The sequence below is a fragment of the Schistocerca cancellata genome, chromosome 12 (assembly GCF_023864275.1).
Source record: "Schistocerca cancellata isolate TAMUIC-IGC-003103 chromosome 12, iqSchCanc2.1, whole genome shotgun sequence".
Classification (NCBI taxonomy): domain Eukaryota; kingdom Metazoa; phylum Arthropoda; class Insecta; order Orthoptera; family Acrididae; genus Schistocerca; species Schistocerca cancellata.
The window spans coordinates 55,783,199-55,803,618 of NC_064637.1; positions in this window are offsets into that span (position 1 = coordinate 55,783,199).

The following is a 20,420-nucleotide window of genomic DNA, read 5'->3' on the forward strand; positions in this document are numbered from 1 at the left end:
TTATTATTTTGTCTATTAATTGTGCTGCTGCTACTGATGTTGACTTGTTTTTCATAAAGCCATTCTGATTTTCAAATATTAAATTGTGTTGACTCAGGAATGTCATTAGTCTAGTATAAATAACTTTCTCAACTACCTTAGAAAATGCAGGTAAGATTGAGATGGGGCGGTAGTTTTCAGTTTTAGATTTATCACCTTTCTTGTGAATCGGGGTTACTTGTGCTGTCTTTAGACTATCTTGGAAACAACCTGATGCAATTGCATCATTTACTGCTGTGGCCATGGCATCAGATATGTTGTCTATGCATCTTTTCAGTGTACTGATAGACAATGCATCATAGCCTGCTGATTTTGTATTTTTTAATGACATTACTATGTTTTTGACTTCCTTGTTATTGGTTGGGGCCAAGTATATGCTTTGTTTGATTGGAATGCCCCTATATCTATGCTGAAGATTCTTAAAATGGTCATTGACAGATTTTACAACAGAAGAAAAGTACTCATTAAAAACATTTGCAATCTGACGTTGACATTTCATGATATGCCCTTTATGGTTTATAGTAAAATCACTTTTTGATCTGTCCTTACAATCCCTAAAGCTATTTATTACTTTCCAAACAGCTAAACCTGTGTTAGTGGAGTTTTTTAACATTGTGGCTACATATTTACTTTTATCTTTATAGTAATCCTGATAGTTCTTAAATTCTACCTCTAGTCTATTATTATTGTTATTATTTATCATTGCATATTGGAAAAGTCTAAGTTTATCACTCGCTGTTTTTACTTCATGATTTATCCAGTTACTTTTTTTTTGTATCTTTTTGCAGTCATTTACTGTAAAGGTCATTTCTGGATACAAGACATTGAAGCAATAATAAAAATCTGATGAAAACTCACTGAAAGTAATGCTGTTTTTTTCACCCCATTGTAAGCTTTTTAGCAAACTGCTGAAATCTTTAACATTGTCATCATTGGTCATTCTTTTTGTCACATATTGTTTCTCTTTTCTATTGACTTGAAGATTTTCAGCTTCTATCAATACCTGTACTGCATGGTGGTTAGAAATGGCATGCTACAGAACTGATGCACTGCATGTAAAGTGGGACACGTTAGTTATAATGTTGTCAATGCATGATTTTACACTATTGACCTCTCTAGTGGGCTCGTTTATCAGAAATGTCAAGTTAAATTGAGCTAGTATAAGCATTAGTTTTTTAGATACAGAGTCATTGGACAGCAAGTCAATGTTTATATCTCCAGTTAGTATTATGTTAACCCAGCCATTTTTATTGCAGTGTTTACTGTCAATGTCAACAAGCAGGTCATTAAGAACATCAAAGAAACTATCTAGGCTACCAGATGGAGGTCTGTATAGGCCTATAATAATAAAATTCTCTTTCCCCCACTTATAATTAATAGCTGCTAGTTCTATTACAACCTCAATGCTGAAAGCACTTACATCTATTACACTATAATTACTGCCACTGGCTGCAAAGATAGCTACCCCACCACCACATTTCTCTTTTCTACTGAAGGCAGAGCAAAAGTTCATGGAAAGTGGCTTACATACACTAATTAGCTCATCTGTGTACCAGTGTTCACTTATAACTAAAACATCAGGGTTATCAATTGCTGCAATGGTATCCAAGACTTTGAAAGTTCTGCTGAATTAATTTGAAAGTGCATTTGGATTGTCGAACGCTTGATGGACGTGTCACCCTACCAGAACCACTTATATACAGGGTTACTACAAATGATTGAAGCGATTTCACAGCTCTACAATAACTTCATTATTTGAGATATTTTCACAATGCTTTGCACACACATACAAAAACTCAAAAAAATTTTTTAGGCATTCACAAATGTTCGATATGTGCCCCTTTAGTGATTCGGCAGACATCAAGCCGATAATCAAGTTCCTCCCACACTCGGCGCAGCACGTCCCCATCAATGAGTTCGAAAGCATCATTGATGCAAGCTCGCAGTTCTGGCACATTTCTTGGTAGAGGAGGTTCAAACACTGAATCTTTCACATAACCCCACATAAAGAAATCGCATGGAGTTAAGTCGGGAGAGCGTGGAGGCCATGACATGAACTGCTGATCATGATCTCCACCACGACCGATCCATCGGTTTTCCAATCTCCTGTTTAAGAAATGCCGAACATCATGATGGAAGTGCAGTGGAGCACCATCCTGTTGAAAGATAAAGTCGGCACTGTCGGTCTCCAGTTGTGGCATGAGCCAATTTTCCAGCATGTCCAGATACACGTGTCCTGTAATGTTTTTTTCGCAGAAGAAAAAGGGGCTGTAAACTTTAAACCGTGAGATTGCACAAAACACATTAACTTTTGGTGAAATGCGAATTTGCTGCACAAATGCGTGAGGATTCTCTACCGCCCAGATTCGCACATTGTGTCTGTTCACTTCACCATTAATAAAAAATGTTGCTTCATCACTGAAAACAAGTTTCGCACTGAACGCATCCTCTTCCATGATCTGTTGCAACCGCACCGAAAATTCAAAGCGTTTGACTTTGTCATCGGGTGTTAGGGCTTGTAGCAATTGTAAATGGTAAGGCTTCTGCTTTAGCCTTTTCCGTAAGATTTTCCAAACCGTCGGCTGTGGTACGTTTAGCGCCCTGCTTGCTTTATTCGTCGACTTCCGCGGGCTACGCGTGAAACTTGCCCGCACGCGTTCAACAGTTTCTTCGCTCACTGCAGGCCGACCCATTGATTTCCCCTTACAGAGGCATCCAGAAGCTTTAAACTGCACATACCATCGCCGAATGGAGTTAGCAGTTGGTGGATCTTTGTTGAACTTCGTCCTGAAGTGTCGTTGCATTGTTATGACTGACTGATGTGAGTGCATTTCAAGCACGACATACGCTTTCTCGGCTCCTGTCGCCATTTTGTCTCACTGCGCTCTCGAGCGCTCTGGCGGCAGAAACCTGCAGTGCGGCTTCAGCCGAACAAAACTTTATGAGTTTTTCTACATATCTGTAGTATGTCATGACCATATGTCAATGAATGGAGCTACAGTGAATTTATGAAATCGCTTCAATCATTTGTAATAGCCCTGTATTTATCCCTAAAAAAGAAATATCAGTTGACAGAGTGGGTTTGGTATTTTTCACTATCCATTTATTCAAGTTGGTCTGTTTCCATGTACTGGGAGCCTGGGAAGAATCAGCTTTACCTGGTGTTTTCAGCAGCCGTTTGTCCAATGTTGTCTGTCTATACCCATTCCTGCAGTCTTCTTGTGTTGTGGAGCACTCATTCTTCGAATGTGTGTGTATTGAGTATACGTTGTTCCTAGCATTTACGACGATTTCACAAATAATGGACGCTATGTGACTTTTTCCGTGCCGATTGAGGTGAAGGCCGTGAGTGGTGTAAAGATCTCTACTAAAATGTTGCACGTTAATCATTTGTACATTTGCATGACGGTTGCAAATTTCTGCATATTGACTGTTTGTCTATGCTACTGCCCTGTTTACACACGAGAATTGAGGCAAGTCGTACCTGTATGGAATATCGAGAACAATGACGTTTGAGTCATTTAGATGGTTTAGGGGAGATTTTAGGGCATTAACAGCATGCAAACCATCGTTGTGTGCGACGTCATTTGCACCACCACATATTACAATGAAGTCTTCCTTCATGATGAACGAATCCTTCAAAGAGAAATATCAGCATGGCCTTGACATTTGACCTGAGCTGATGAGCCTTTTTTTTTTTTTTTTTTGGTTTTGGAGAGCCTGTTGTGATGACTGAACCTTTGTCCCATCACCAGTTACGTTTCTTTTAAGGAACATCACATTTGCGCAATCCAAAAGCTCATCACAGATTGTTAGCCAAAGGTATTTCTGGTCTCGACTCATGAACTTTGTGGCAACACGATGCTTTCGAAGATGCTGTGTCAAGATTTCATGCCATTATCCATCTGAAATGTTGTTCTGAAATCTCTTGGATAGTCAGTCTTTGATCGGCACGCACAATTTTGTTGATGTTTCTGATGTGAGTGCGGTCAGTAGACATTGATGGGCATCCTGAATGAGGGTCGTCTTTAACTTCCATGTGAACCATTTGTAACAGCAAGTACAGCTTAAGCACTCCTCACCGTAGGCTTCCTGCATCATTTGGTGTGTCTTAATAAAGGTGTTCTTAAGTTTCATGCAAAATTTAATGCAGACGCCTTGCTCCTCTAACCCTGCCATCTTGAAATTTGTAAACTGTGCAGCACAACATTCTACTCAGTACAACACTGAACAATAACTAACAGACATACAATGATGAAACTTCTGCCAGTTACACCTTATACACAGACGTGTCCAGGGATGCCATCAGCATTTCATTCCAACACACCATTGGCATGGTGAGTAGCAATCTGTCCTTTTCATGCTATTGTTATTATTCCAACCCAGATTTTCTGCATATGCCATTCAAATTAAGGCACTTATCACACAATGGCTCAAGTTTTTCAATACCATCTATGTAGAAATCTGCCACCTGCGATTGCAACCACTGGTTTATATCGGCACGCTGTTTGGCATCAGCATCAGAGTGTTTCGTAGTGAGCCGTGTCTGTTGCTGGGGAGAGGCGGTAGTCCCTCGGCACCGAAGTGGGACAGTGTAGTGGATGACCAAACACTTCCTATCCAAAATACTGTAGAAGCTCTCAGATACAGTTGGCCGTGTGTGGACATGTGTTGTCATGAAAAACAAAACTTTTGCACTAAGTTTTCCTGCGAGTTAATTGTTGTGCCATGTTCAAGGAAATCAACAAGATTCATTCCCTCAGAATCATCACCCATTTGTCAGACCCAATCCTACACCTACCCTTACGGTCGTCACCTCGAATATTGGTATCGGCATTTTTAAAATTAATGCACTATTGCCTCACTTATTATTCCTTTTCTCTACACATCACAAAGGTTGCTATAAATTTCAGTTGGTTTACAAACAGCTTTGTCAACCAAGAGGAGGATTTTCAGCTAAAGAAAATGTAGAAACCACTCATTTTGTATCTGCTCTCTCAAGGGAATTATTGTTCTGAGTCTTCACTGAATGGCATTCCAATGCATTCCATCCATTTCAATGATTAACCACATAGTTTAAAAGTGCTGTGGATTTGCTGACTTGGTACTTTCTATGTTTTATTCTTAGAAAAAAAAGTTTCGTGTGAACGTGGCATTTTTCCCCACTCAGGTTGCTATTTATCTAAACTTTTCTTTCAATTCACAACTGGCTTTGGATTTTAAAAACACTGTCCGGTAATTATATAGGGACGTTGCCACATTTATAAAATGGCTGTGTCTTCATGTTTTTCCATTCATTTTGGTTTACAAAAATGTGTGGTTCTTGACATTTTATATGTCGTCCTATAAGGGATCTTCCACAGTTCAATTGACACACTTATAGAGATTGTAGAGAAGACTTACTAGAACAAGTTTTACATAGTAACCCAAATCTGGAAACATCAAACATAAAATTTATACGGGCGCATGTAAATGTATGTATATACAAGGTGATTCCATGATGATGATAAAACTTTCTCGGATAATGGAGAAGGATGAATGTATCAATGTGAGGTAAGGGTCTCTGTACTTGAAATGAAATGATTAGACAGTTGTAAGTTAAAACTGTTCTGATACCTCTGACAGTGGGATGAAATGAAATGTCGTGTGGCTAAGGCCCCCCGTCGGGTAGACCGTTCGCCTGGTGCAGGTCTTTCGATTTGACGCCACTTCGGCGACCTGCGCGTCGATGGGGATGAAATGATGATGATTAGGACAACACAACACCCAGTCCCTGAGTGGAGAAAATCTCTGACCCAGCCAGGAATCGAACCCAGGACCTTAGGACTGACATTCCGTCACGCTGACCACTCAGCTACCGGGGCCGGACGACAGTGGGATAAGGTACTGGTACACTTGTTGCTAAGACTGCAGGGTAGGCAACTTTCAGAGGTGGTGGGGAGTACAGACCAAAACAAGAAAAAAATGTCTAGTAAACATGAGCTCTAGAATGCATACTTTAAGAGCTATAAGCACTTCTTCAATAGAGGATTTGTGTTTCACAGTAGCGAAGAGTAAAAATTAACCTCCAGTAAACATGTCCGTCACAGTAAACTTACAGTAAATTCACTTTGGTTCTTATCATCTAAAGGTTAAGTTTTACTGTCAGTCAATAAATCCGCCCAACATTTGTAGCAGGAGCTTACATTTGTTATTTTTGTGGTCTTCAGACCGAAGACTGGTTTGATGCAGCTCTTCGTGCTACTCTATCCTGTGCAAGCCTCTTTATCTCTAAGTAACTACTGCAATCTACATCCTTCTAAATCTGCTTACTGCATTCATCTCTTGTTCTCCCTCTATGATTTTTACCCCCACACTTTTGTCCAGTACTAAGATGGTGATCCCCTGATGTCTCAGGTGTCCTCCCATTTGATCCTTTCTTTTGTTCAAGTTGTGCCACAAATTGGTTCTCTCTCCTATTCTATTCAGTACCTCCTCAATAGTTATGTGATATTTCCATCTAATCTTCAACATTCTTCTGTAGCACCACATTTCAAAAGCCTCTTTTCTCTTTTTGTCTAAACTGTTTATCGTCCATGTTTCACTTCCATACATGGCTACACTCCTTACAAATACTTTCAGAAAAGATTTTCTGATTCTTAAACCTATATTCAATGTTTACAAATTTCTGTTTTTCAGAAACGCTTTTCTTGCCATTGCCAGTCTATATTTTATATCCTCTCTGCTTCAGGCATTGTCAGTTATTTTACTTCCTAAATAGTAAAGCTCATCTACTATTTTAAGTGTCTTGCTTCCTACTCTAATTCCCTCAGCAACATTTGACATATTTCAACTACATTCCATTATCCTTGTTTTGCTTTTGTTGATGTTCATCTTATATTGTCCTTTCAAGACAATTCCATTCAATTACTCTTCCAAGTCTGCCTCTGACAATTACAATATTTTTGGAAAACTTAAAAGTTTTTATTTCCTCTCCCTGAACTTTAATAGCTACTCCAAATTTTTCTTTGATTTCCTTTACTGCTTGCTCAATGTACAGATTGCATAACATCGCAGATAGGCTACAACCTTATTTATTCCATTATCAACCACCGTTTCCCTTTCGTGCCCCTCGATTCTAATAACCACTATGTGGTTTCTGTACAAGTTGTAAATAGCCTTTTGTTCCCCTATTTTATCCCTGAAACCTCCAGAATTTCAAAGGAAGTACTCCAAATGGCACTGTCAAAAGCTTTCTGTAAGTGTATAAATGCTGTAACTTCTAAGATGAGTGGTAAGGTCAATACAGCATCAGATGGTTCTACGTTTCTTTGGCATCCAAGCTGATCTTTTCTGAGACTGACACAATAAAGCATTCACTATGCTGTTCATAGCGGCTGACTCGCATTCGTATTTTCTTATTCATTATTGAGCCTACTCCTGCATTACCCGTATCAGTTTTTGCATTCCTTTGTAAAGAATTTGTGCTAGTATTTTGCAACCATGACTTATTAAACTGATAGTTTGGTAATTTTCACACCTGTCACCAATTGCTTTCACTGGAATTGAAATTATTATATTCTTCTTGAATTCAGACAGTATTTTTGCCTGTTTTGTACATCTTGCACACCCGATGGAAGTGTTTTGTTGTGGCTGGCTCTCCCAAGGCTATCAGTAGTTCTGATGGAAATCATCTACTCCTGGGGTCTTGTCTAGACAGAGATCTTTCAGAGCTCTGTCAAATTCTATTTGCAGTATCATATCTCCCATCTCATTTTCATCTACGTCTACTTCCCTTCATAAGTTTATCTCCCCTGTGTAGACCCTCCATGCAGCCTTTCAGCTTTCCCTTCTTAGACTGGTCTCCCATCTGAGCTCTTGATATTTGTTCAGTTGCTTTTCATTTCTCCAAAGGCCCCTTTAATCTTCCTGTAGGTGGTGTCTGTCTTTCTACTAAAAAAATATCGTAAATTCTTATGTTTGTATTCCCTTTTTGCCTGCTTCATTTGTTACAGTTTTATATTTTCTCCTTCCATCAATTAAACTCAATATCTCTTGTGTTATACACGGATTTCTTCTAAGTTTTATCATTTTACCTATTTTATCCTCTGCTACCTTCACTATTTCATATCTTAAAGCTATCCATTCATCTTCTACTTTATTCCATTCCCTCATTCTAGTCAGTCATTGCCTAATGCTCCTTGAGAAACTCTACAACCTCTGGTTCTTTCAACTTATCCAGGTCCCACCTCCTTTATTTCCTACCTTATTCAAATTTCTTCAGATTTAATCTATAGTAAATTGTGGCCAGAGTCCACATTTGCCCCTGAAAATGTTTTGTAGTTTAAAACCTTCTTTCATAATTCTTAAAACCAAGTGGTGGCGATGATTAAATTATGCTCTGTGCAAAACTCTTACAAGGCGGCTGTCTCTTTCATTCCTTTCGCCCAGTCCATATTTATGTTCTATTCTTCCTTCTCTTCCTTTGCCTATTGTTGAATTCCAGTCCTCTATGACTATTAAATGTTCATCTCCCTTAACTATCTGAGCATTTTCTTTTATCTTGTTCTACATTTCTGTGATCTCTTCATCAGCTATGGAGCTAGTTGGCATATAAATTTGTACTACTGTGGTGGGTGTGGGCTTCATGTCTGACTTGGCTTCAATAATGTGCTCACTATGTCGTTCGTAGTTGCTAACTCGCATTCTTATTTTGTTTTTTTGTTCATTACTAAACCCGCTCTTGCATTACCCCTATTTGATTTTGCATTTATAACATTGTATTCAACTGTTCCTCCTGTCACCAAAGTTCACTAATTCCCACCATATCTAACTTCAAGTGATCCATTTCCCTTTTTAAATTTTCCCACCGATCTGTCCTATTAAGGGATCTAACATTACACTGTCTGATCCTGGAATGCCAGTTTTGTTTCTCCTGATGATGACATCCTTCTGAGTAGTCCCTGCCCAGGGATCCGAATGGGAGACTTACTTCTGGAATATTTTACCCAAGAGGATGCCATCATCATTTAACTATACAATAGAGCTGCATGCCCTTGGGAAAAATTACAGCTTTCAGCTGTTTGCAGTACCAGCACAGCAAGGCCACTTTGGTTGATGTTACAAGGCCACATTTATGGCATATATATTGTCTGCCAGTTGTTTTCATTGTTTTGAAAGTTTTGTGAAGGAAATCCACCTCTTATGCTGGCTAATAGTAAATAAAGGACAAGATAGACTAATTTTTATCATAAGGAAGAAGAAATTCTACTTAAAAATGTAGAGGAGAGATGTCACATCATTGAACATAAGAACACCAGTGTTGTAATGTGGGAGCAGAAAAGCAAAATGTGATAAAAAGGGTGGATTGTTTGAGCCTCTTAGTGGCACCAAAAGAAACGTAAAAAATGTGAGCAACAGGTACGAGAATGTGAAGAAAAAGGTTAAAAAGGAAATAGCAAATGAAACGAAAGAAATTTTCTTAAAGAAGGGGTTAGCAAACCAGCCACCAAAAATGACAAGAATACAGAAGCACTACTGGGCCTAATGTGGGCTGGATAATCCATATGATGGAGATGTAGTAGGCAAGTTTGTCACAGTTTGTCATTTTGGTCAGTGTTTTATGTTTTTGTTGTCATATGTCCCTTTAAAGAACTAAAACTTTACGCGATTGGCTGTTACATATTTGTGTAAACTGGTAGCTGATTTTGTTTCTTTGTCAGTATCTGAAATGACAATGGGTAGTGGTTCTGCAAAAACCTGCAGGCTCAATGAGGTCAATAATGAGCCTCTTAACTGAAATGATGGAGGATCAGAATGAAGAACAAATGTGTTCATCCCGGTCAGGCAAAGCTCTTGGTTTTCACGATATGGAAGGCTGTGACATTTATCGATTGGAACTAACCTAGACTTGGGCTACACTTCAGATCAGTCTGTCATCACAAGAAGATTTTTGGGGGGGGGGGGGGGGGGGGTGTTGCGCAATATCACATTATAGCCAAACATTTCCATACTGTATCTTCTTTCTGTTTCATAATCAACTACTGAGTAACATCAAAAGCTACATCCAGCATAAAATGCATATGTAGCTTATTTATCCCCAAATATCACTTTTCTCATCAGTTTACGACAACAAATTGTACTAAAAAACATGTTTTGGAGAGATCTTTAATGCTGTGTATGTTAGATTTTGTACATGCTTAATGTTTCTGGTATTTTCATTTCCAAACTTCAGACTTCAATGTTTCTTGTGCTCAAATAGTGGCATTTTGTGTTTGCGTGATGAAACAGTGATGTTTCTATGACGTCACAGATCTTGTGCTGTGACTGACTGACATGAGCAACACAAGCAACCTCGTTGTAATTTACACACCATATTTGTTGTAATTATAGTTGGGTATTACAAAAATATGCATAGTGGTATAGCACACACAACCACTCAGCTGTATTGTACATTGCTCTTTTAAAATTGTGTGTATACCCTTGCTTGGATTTACACTGTTTTTGTTCTCAGTTCATGTTTACATCAGGTCTGGCTGCACAAAGTTCTTTTACTTTCTTCCTCATAACTTGTTCCACAATGTTACCTCATAAATTGAGCACTGAATTCATAGTGAGTTGTTTTCGAACTCGTGGTATGCTGCTGTTATTAGCAAGAAAGCAAAACTCACTAAACTCATGCATAATACACCCCCAAAAGGAAACTTGTTAATAACGCATGTTACCTGCAGTTGGCTGGCAGGGAACCATAAAGTGGACCTTTGATTAGCAACTAGTGTTCAATAGTTAATTTGTAATAAATACAGAAAAAAATTCAAATTACACTCTTCCTTTCTAGTGTGTGAGCTATTTTGTTCATCATGGTCATTGGTTTTGCATAACTATTGATAGCTGATGGTGCAACAGACATAAAATGGACCTGTCACAGGTTGGACAGGGCAGAAGATTTCGTGAGTTTTAGTTTGGAGGTAGACCAAATGTCAAGACTGGCATCAAAGTATACACTGGACCAAAATGAAGACCTAAGGGAGAAGAGAATGGCGAGCCCAGATCACCTTCATCAACAAACAAACGAGGTATTGAACCAGACATCACTTAATCCAGGTATGACTGATACTTATTCCGTAAACAGACAGACACACTCCATTTCCCTAACAGAGATGATAGCTCCACCACTGGAGATGAATGCAGTCAGAGGACAATTATTGAGAGAAGTGCACTTCACTCAGACAGAAATCCATCAAAATGTTTGTACTATTTATGATTAAAAAAAAAAAAACTGGTCCTTTCTATGCACTTGTTGAGGGAATCAATGGTAATGTAGGGAAATACCATCCCATGGCTTTGGGAAATTATTATTCACCTCAGACGCCGTGTTTAAAAATACAATCATGAATCTCAAGGCTGTTGGGAAGAACAGAGTCCACATTAATTTCACTACAGGGAAAGCTGCCAATAACTTTGTAGAAGACAACCCTCTAAAATATACCGAATCACAGAACTTCCGCCAGGGTGTTCTAAGGAATGTAGACATTGATCTGTCAGAGTTGGAGCTGAAGGAAGCCATCCAGTCTTCAACCCCCAGACTTGTGTACACAAAATGTTAAAAATAATAGATCATTTGGGTACAGTAACCAGCATCCCTTGACAAACGTGTTATCATGTTCTGGTCACAGTTCTTACCAAAATATATAACAATCTACATACAGTATGCGATGTTCAATTAGGCCTTACATTCCTTTAGTCAGACAATGCTTCCATTGTCTACAATTTGGTCATTTAAGTAATCAGTACCAGTCAGAGATAGGCGGTAATGAATGTGGAAGTAACCACGAGGAGCCAACATGCTCAAGCCAAACTACAGGTTGTGTACATTGCAAAGGCAATCACATGTCAAGAGACAAAACTTGTCCCATGTATCTAAAACAGCAAGACACTAAAAAAGCTTCAGCTGTCCTCAACATTTCTTTCAAAGAAGCATAAGAATATGTTAACCACAGACCACATACTTGAGTGGCAGGAAACCAGTGTAAAAGTAAACTGGATTGGGATAAGGAATTTCCTCCTCCACAAAGTACACAGCAAAGATTCATGACATTCATCCACATGAACAGATCTAAGCCTCTTTGTCAGTATAAATTTACCTGCATCCCCCATTATAGAGCATGCTTACACTCCCCATTATCATGCTTGTGCTCCCCAGCTCCCAGACACATGTGGACAACTTCTAGGAGGGGAGGACAAGAACAACTGTTGTTGTTGTTGGAGTAACTATTGAAACCTACATCCTTCTGACTCTGCTTAATGTATTCATCTCTTGGTCTCCTTCTACAATTTTACTGCTCCCCCCCCTCCCCCTCCCCCTCACAATGCTTCCTTCCAGTACTCGACTGGTGATCCTTTGATGCCTCAGAACGTGCCCTACCGACTGATTGCTTCTTCTAGTCAGGTTATATCACAAATTTCTCTTCTCCTAAATTCTGTTCAGTACCTCCTCATTAGTTATGTGATTTACCCATTTAATCTTCAGCATTCTTCTGTAGCAGCATATTAAAAACTTCTATTCTCTTCTTGCCTAAACTATCATCCATGTTTCACTTCCATACATGATATACCCCACACAAATACTTTCAGAAAGAATTTCCTGACTCTTAGATCTATACTCAATGCCAACAGATTTCTCTTCTTCAGGAACACTTTTCCTGCCATTGCCAGTCTACATTTTATATCCTCTGGGCATCATAAGTTATTTTGCTTCTCCAAAAAGCAAGGCTCACCTCCTACTTTAAGTGTCTCAATTTCCTAATCTAATACCCTCAGCGACATCTGACATAATGGGACTAGAATCCACTATCCTTATTTTGCTTTTGTTGATGCTCATCTTATATCCTCCAAGTCCTTTGCTGTCTGTGAAATAATTAAAATATCATCGGCAAACCTCAAAGTTTTTATTTCTTCTCCCTGGATTTTAATTCCTACTCCAGATTTTTCTTTTGCTTGCTTTACAGCTTGCTCAATATATAGACTGAACAACATTGTGGATAGGCTACAACCCTGTCTCACTCCCTTCTCAGCCACTGCATCCCTTTCATGCCCCTCGACTCGTATAACTGCCATATGGTTTCTGAACAAATTGTAAATAGCCTTTTGCTCCCTGCTACATTTGGAATTTGAAAGAGAGAATTCTAGCCAACATTGTCGAAAGCTTCTTCTAAACATAGGTTTGCCTTTCCTTAACTTACCTTCTACGAGAAGCCATAGTGTCAGTATTATTTCACATGCTCCTACATTTCTCCAGAATCTCAAGGTCAGCTTCTACCAGTTTTAACATTCTTCTACAAATAATTTGTGTTATTATTTTGCAACTGTCCTCATTAAAATAGATAGTTCAATAATTTCCACACCTGTCAGCACCTAATTTCTTTGGAATTGGCATTATTACATTCTCCTTGAAGCCTCAGGGTGTTTTGACTGTCTCATACATCTTGCTCACTAGATGGAAGAGTTTTTCATGGCTGGCTCTCCCAAGGGTATCAGTAACTCCAACACAATGTTGTCTACTCCCAGGGTCGTGTTTTGGCTTAGGTCTTTCAGTGCTCAGTCAAATTCCTTGCATAGTATCATATCTCCTATCTCAACTTCATCTACATCCTCTTCCATTTCTATAATATTGCCCTCAAGTACATCGCCATTGTATAGATTCTCTATATACTCCTTCCACCTTTGTGCTTTCCCTTCTTTTCTTAGAACTGATTTTCCATCTGAGCTCTTGATATTCGTCCAAGTGGTTCTCTTTTCTCAAAAGGTCTCTTCAGTTTTCCTGTGGGCAGTACGTATCTTATCCCTAGTGAGATAAGCCTCTACATCCTTACATTTGTCCTTGAGCCATCCCTGCTGAGCCATTTTGCACTTCCTGTAGATCTCATTTTTGAGACGTTTGTATTCCTTTTTGCCTGCTTCATTTACTCCATTTTTATATTTTCTTTTTTTATCAATGAAATTCAGTATCTCTTCTGATACCCAAGGATTTGTGCTGGTTCTCATCTGTTTACCTGCTTGATCCTTCATTATTTCATCTCTCAAAGCTACCCATTCTTCTCCTGCTCTATTTCTTTTGCCCATTCTTATCAAGCATTCCGTAATGCTCTCTCTGAAACTCGCTACAATCTCTGGTTCCTTCAGTTTATGCAGGTACCATCTCTCTAAATTCCTACCTTTTTGCAGTTTCTTCAGTTTTAATCTACAGTTCATAACCAATAAATTGTAGTCAGAGCCCACATCTGCCCCTGGAAACATCTTACAATTTTTCCGAAATCTCTGTCTTACAATTATGTAATCAGTCTGTAACCTTACATTGTCTCCAGGTCTCTTCCACATATACAACCTTCTTTCATGATTTTCAACCCAAGTTTTAGCTATGATTGAATTATGCTCTGTGTAAAATTCTACCAGATGGCTTCGTCTTGCATTCCTTACCCCCAGTCCATATTCACCTACTGCTTTTCCTTCTCTACCTTTTCCTACTATTGAATTCCAGTCCCCAATGACTATTAAATTTTCAACTTCCTTAACTATCTGAATAATTTCTTTTATCTCATCATACATTTCCCGAATCTCCTCGTCTGCAGATCTAATTGGCATATAAACCTGTAATACTGTGGTGGGTGTGGGCTTCGTGTCTATCTTCACTAGCGTAACACGTCCACTATTCTGTTCTTAGTAGCTGATACGTGTACCTATTTTTTTTTTTTTATTAATTATTAAACCTATTCCATTAGCCCTATTTGATTTTGTATGTATAACTCTGTATTTATATGCTCGGAAGTCCTGTTCCTCCTGCCACCAAACTTCACTAATTCCTACTATATATAACTTTAACCTATCCATTTCCCTTTTTAAATTTTCTAACCTATCATCATCTAAACTCTCCTGACCAAATTTAAATTCATCTGTCAACTTGGCAACAGTTGAATATGAAGGAGCAGAGTCTCCCAGCGTATTCTGGAAATCGGCACGAATGTCATTTACTTTCATACCTTTCTTTATGAAGTATTTAATCATTGCTCGAATCTCAATTTTTTCCATCTTCACTAATCACTACAGGGGAACAACAACAGAGCCAAGTCACCACCACAGCTGTCTTCCAAGAGCACTGATGTGGCATGTGTTTACAGGCAACAGTCCAATGAATATCATGCTGTGCTAGCACTGACCTCTCGTTGTGATTCTGAGAAATTATCAAACCACCCTCATATAAGATCAAGAAGACTTCCGATATAGGAGTGTGATTTTCAAGTGTGCTCATCCCCTGCTCCAGTGCTTTAGTTGAAATCTGGCAATTGCTACAGCCAGCAGCCACAATGCGATAGCAAGCGCGTACCTCGATGAGACACGGAATGATGCTCTCCAAAGTTACAATTATGGATCACTAATCACAGTAGAAGGTAAGGTTGGGTGTGCTACCTTATGTCCACAAATGGGTCACTACAAACAATACAAGCTTCCACCAACAGCTTCTTCTTATTCGGCGGAAGCGGTAACAATCGTGAAGGCCATCAAGTTCTCAGTAACCCTGAATTATAAAAGGATCTTAATTATATCAGACTCAAAGAGCATTCTTAGTGCCATAGAGAGCAGAAATTGGGGCAAGTACAGTAGTAAACCTGTTGCAGGCATAGCCCACGAAATGACGGTATGCTTTCGATGTAACAAGTACATTTTTCTCTTGTGGATTAAAACTCATAGGGGTATTTTATACAATGAATCTTGATCAGCAGGCCAAGGAAGCTGCAGTCTCTGGAACCTTCTCAAATATTCAGTTACCATATTCAGAACTTCTGCATTACATGAAAATGGAAATCAGATCCCAGTAAGAAGAGAAATGCCACACATCTGCACCTAATGGCAAATGTTATAAATAGACACAACTCCATTAACCAAGATTACCTTAGTTTCACAACTGTCTGTACACAGAAACACGATCTCTACAGTTACAAGAACGAGATTCAATCACGAAAGCTTTCCTACTCATTTATTTCTCCTTCACCTTAGGTCTTCGAACACCTATGACTGCAACTACTCAGATATGGGGGGCATTAATCATCTGAACTTTGCTTGCCAAAAGTATGATTAAGGTAGAGAAAAATTCCTCTCTGAGCTGGGACATCTTGGGATTCCATTTCCATTAAATATTATTAGCCTGCTAATAAGTGAAGATCATGCAGTGCTTCAATGTCTTGCAAGATCCATTTTAAGGAGTGATACAAAATTTGACCAACATTGTATAAAACAATGTAATGACCATTTTTCCTCTGGAATTGATTACAAGTGAAGTGTTTTTTTCTACAGTGTCTCTGTTTACTAAAATATTGTGTAGAAGATAGACTGATATCATAGTTATTACATCTGTCCACGGCTAAATAATGTTTTACTGCTGAAGGCCAAATAAAATAAACAAAAAAATAAAAAAACACACACACATATCACATTACTGCACTGAAGACAGGATAATATAACATTTATTTTATATGATACTGTTAACAAAGTATTGGTTTTGTTGATAAATTCAGAAATATAGTACAAGGAGCTGGCCACTAACAAGTACTTTAGGCCTCCCCTTAGAATAAACTTTATTAGTGCATAAACTTTTTATGGTTGCTGGAAAGTTATTGATTGTGTGTGTTTCTGACTAGTGCATATCTCTCTGGACCTAAGTGACTGACATTCAATATTTATGGAAATTATTCTTAATTTAGTATTGATTCAATGATCCAAGTTGTCCCTTTGAAAAAGGCATACTGGTATATCACTGTAACCAATTTTGCTAAAGAATAAAGGAGAGGACTAGTATCAAATGATATTTTACAGAAGATCCATATTTCTTACTAATATATCTGTAATTAAATATGGATGTTGATATTTTGAACTGATAACAGTTTGACTATAATTAACACAGATAACTCCTTCACCAGCAGCATTTTACAATAAACTGACTTAATAATCAGCAGCTAGAGCATCAACACATTCATCACCATATAGAAAATTATTACTCTGAAGCTTCCTTCCTGGCTGAAAATGTCTATGTCCATGATTGAAACAAACTGGTGTAAGAAATGTCCCCTTATAATACAATTTTCATATTTCAGATGCAAAAACGAATACTTCCTGGCTGTTTCTGACACACACTACATTTAGAATTAAAAGGCCAATGGAAACTTGTACTTCAGGGTGTTCCACATAAAACTGGCACACCTCACATGCCACTTAATCATCTCTAGCCGAATTGCTTGTGAAGTGGCAACACAGTCTCGAAAGTTGGCTACATTGCATGTTATCGGAAGGTTGACTGCAGACGTGTGTTTGAGCATCAGTCGTTGTGAGAAGCTAATATTGCTGAGTTGTTACAGAACTGGAGCAGTTTACATTAGAACAACAAACTGATATTGTGGAGTATTACATAAACACAGGCTCCATCAAGGAATGTAAACAAATGTTTCAAGCAAAGTATCCTGGTGGTAAACTCCCCACAAACAGCACTGTTGGAGATCTGTATAAGAAATGGTCAGCCGTGGGATACATTCAGAATTTCCAGTGGTAGAGGCGACCAATAGCGAGGTCCTCTGAAACTATAGAAATAATACGTATGGACATTACGAGATGTCCCCGCAAGTCGGTAAGGAGGTTACTGCGTACTAAAAGGTATGAAGTTAAAAGTCTGTCATGTCAGTGTGGTGCAAGATTTTAAATCTGAGGGAGGGGAGGGGGGGGGGGGGGGAAGGGGGGAAGAGCAACAGTTCATTATTGTAACTGGCTGTTTACGTGAATTACTAACTGTTACTTGGACACCTTGCTCTATTTCACGTCAGATGAGGCCTCGCTTCATTCCCAGAATTGATACTGATCTTAGGAAAGCCCACATATTGTGCACAAAGAACGTCTGCACTCAGAGAAGATTGGTGTTTGGTGTGAATTGCCCAGATGTGCGTTACTGGCCTCATATTTTTCAATTACACTTTAAACACTGCCAGATATCTAGAGATATTTGACTCTTTCTATCCACAATTAATGTATGCAATACGACGACAAGATGGAGTAACCACTCACACATCTGACCAAACTACGGCCCACATCACCAATGTATTCTCTGAGGACAGATTTGTCACTAGGGGCCTCTCGACCAAAGGTCCTAGGACTTAATGTTGTGTGATGTTTATTTATTGGAAACACTAAAAATCAAAGTGTATGCTGACAATCTTTGCACAATAGATGATCTTAAAGAGAACATTACTAGACAAATTTACAACATGAAGCCTGCAGAATTACAGTGTGTTGCTGGTAACGTCATCACACAAAGTCACAATTTTATGAGAAGTAAAGTTGCTATTCACCATATAGCGGATTATGCTGAGTCGCGATAGGCACAGTAAAAAGACTGTCACAATTATAGCTCACAGCCGTTAAGGCCCTTGTCAACAACAGATGGACATGTGAGCGTGCGCGCCCAACTGACCTGCACCGCCCCCCCCCCCCCCTCCACACACACACACACACACACACACACACACACACACACACACACACACACACACACACACACACACTCTCTCTCTCTCTCTCTCTCTCTCTCTCTCTCTCTCTCTCTCTCTAGAACTGTGAGAGTGTTTTTGGTGTGCCTACTGTGACTCAGCATCTCCACTATATGGTGAGTATCAACTCTCCTTCTCATAATATTGTTACATTCCATCCTGGATTTTCCATTGTTTGATCACACAGAGTCAGTGAGACCCAGGTGCCTGTGGCCACCATTTCAAGCCTCTCTTATAAACATGTGACTGGATTTCTTTTTTAACATTACTACTCGTATTATCTATTCATTTTTAGTTAGTCTTGGGCAAGTGGTGTATCTTTTTTATGTGGGACACTCTGTAGAATAACCTCGTAACTAGTTTTTAATTGATGTGGCATGTATTCAACTTTGATATTAGGCTCCTCAGATATGTTGGGAAGTAGTAGTTAGTATTCCCACTTCCTTGATAGATCTTGTGACGAAACAAGCTGGGATATTTTTCCTTCCACTCTTGTTTTGCCATCTGCCTCCTTAAAATTCATTTTTTTTTCATTTTTGGCTAATTATTGTTAACATATGTGAGTATAATTTGCATTTCCATAAAAGAGAAACATTGGCCCTCAGTCTTAAAGAATATAGCACCAGACCTAATTTTGTGCTTAGTTTTATGTATGTAATTGATTTTCTAATTTACACTCCTGGAAATGGAAAAAAGAACACATTGACACCGGTGTGTCAGACCCACCATACTTGCTCCAGACACTGCGAGAGGGCTGTATAAGCAATGATCACACGCACGGCACAGCGGACACACCAGGAACCGCGGTGTTGGCCGTCGAATGGCGCTAGCTGCGCAGCATTTGTGCACCGCCGCCGTCAGTGTCAGCCAGTTTGCTGTGGCATACGGAGCTCCATCGCAGTCTTTAACACTGGTAGTATGCCACGACAGCGTGGACGTGAACCGTATGTGCAGTTGACGGACTTTGAGCGAGGGCGTATAGTGGGCATGCGGGAGGCCAGGTGGACGTACCGCCGAATTGCTCAACGCGTGGGGCGTGAGGTCTCCACAGTACATCGATGTTGTCGCCAGTGGTCGGCGGAAGGTGCACGTGCCCGTCGACCTGGGACCGGACCGCAGCGACGCACGGATGCACGCCAAGACCGTAGGATCCTACGCAGTGCCGTAGGGGACCGCACCGCCACTTCCCAGCAAATTAGGGATACTGTTGCTCCTGGGGTATCGGCGAGAACCATTCGCAACCGTCTCCATGAAGCTGGGCTACAGTCCCGCACACCGTTAGGCCGTCTTCTGCTCACGCCCCAACATTGTGCAGCCCGCCTCCAGTGGTGTCGCTACTAGAGATGGGGGATCCGCTCTTGAACTAATTCATAGAGTTCAGTCTTTCAAAGGAGTGAACAATCAGTGATTCAGAAAAAAAGAACGGTAGCTCCAAACGTTTCCCACGGCAGAGAGAGAGAGAGAGAGAGAGAGAGAGAGAGAGAGAGAGAGAGAGAGAGAGAGAGACGGAGCATATCAGCAGCGCCTCTACTGGTCAGAGCACAGTGCACGCCACACAACACAGCCAGCGCTGGCCTCTGCCCTGCTTTTACCTTGGCTGCCTGCATTGTGCAGTGCCCCATTGGATTTTGTGTTTCACATATGCCCTGCCGTCTCTGTGCGTCGTCTGCCGCCTGCAGCGTCTGGCGCAGCGTAACTTCGCATCGCTCTCTGTCGGCGATCGTTTCAGTCGCACGTCCTGCCCTCTGGGCAGTTGATGCGAGTAACAGGACAGAGAGCCACCTAGCGGATAACATAGGAACTACTTGCAAAAACCCG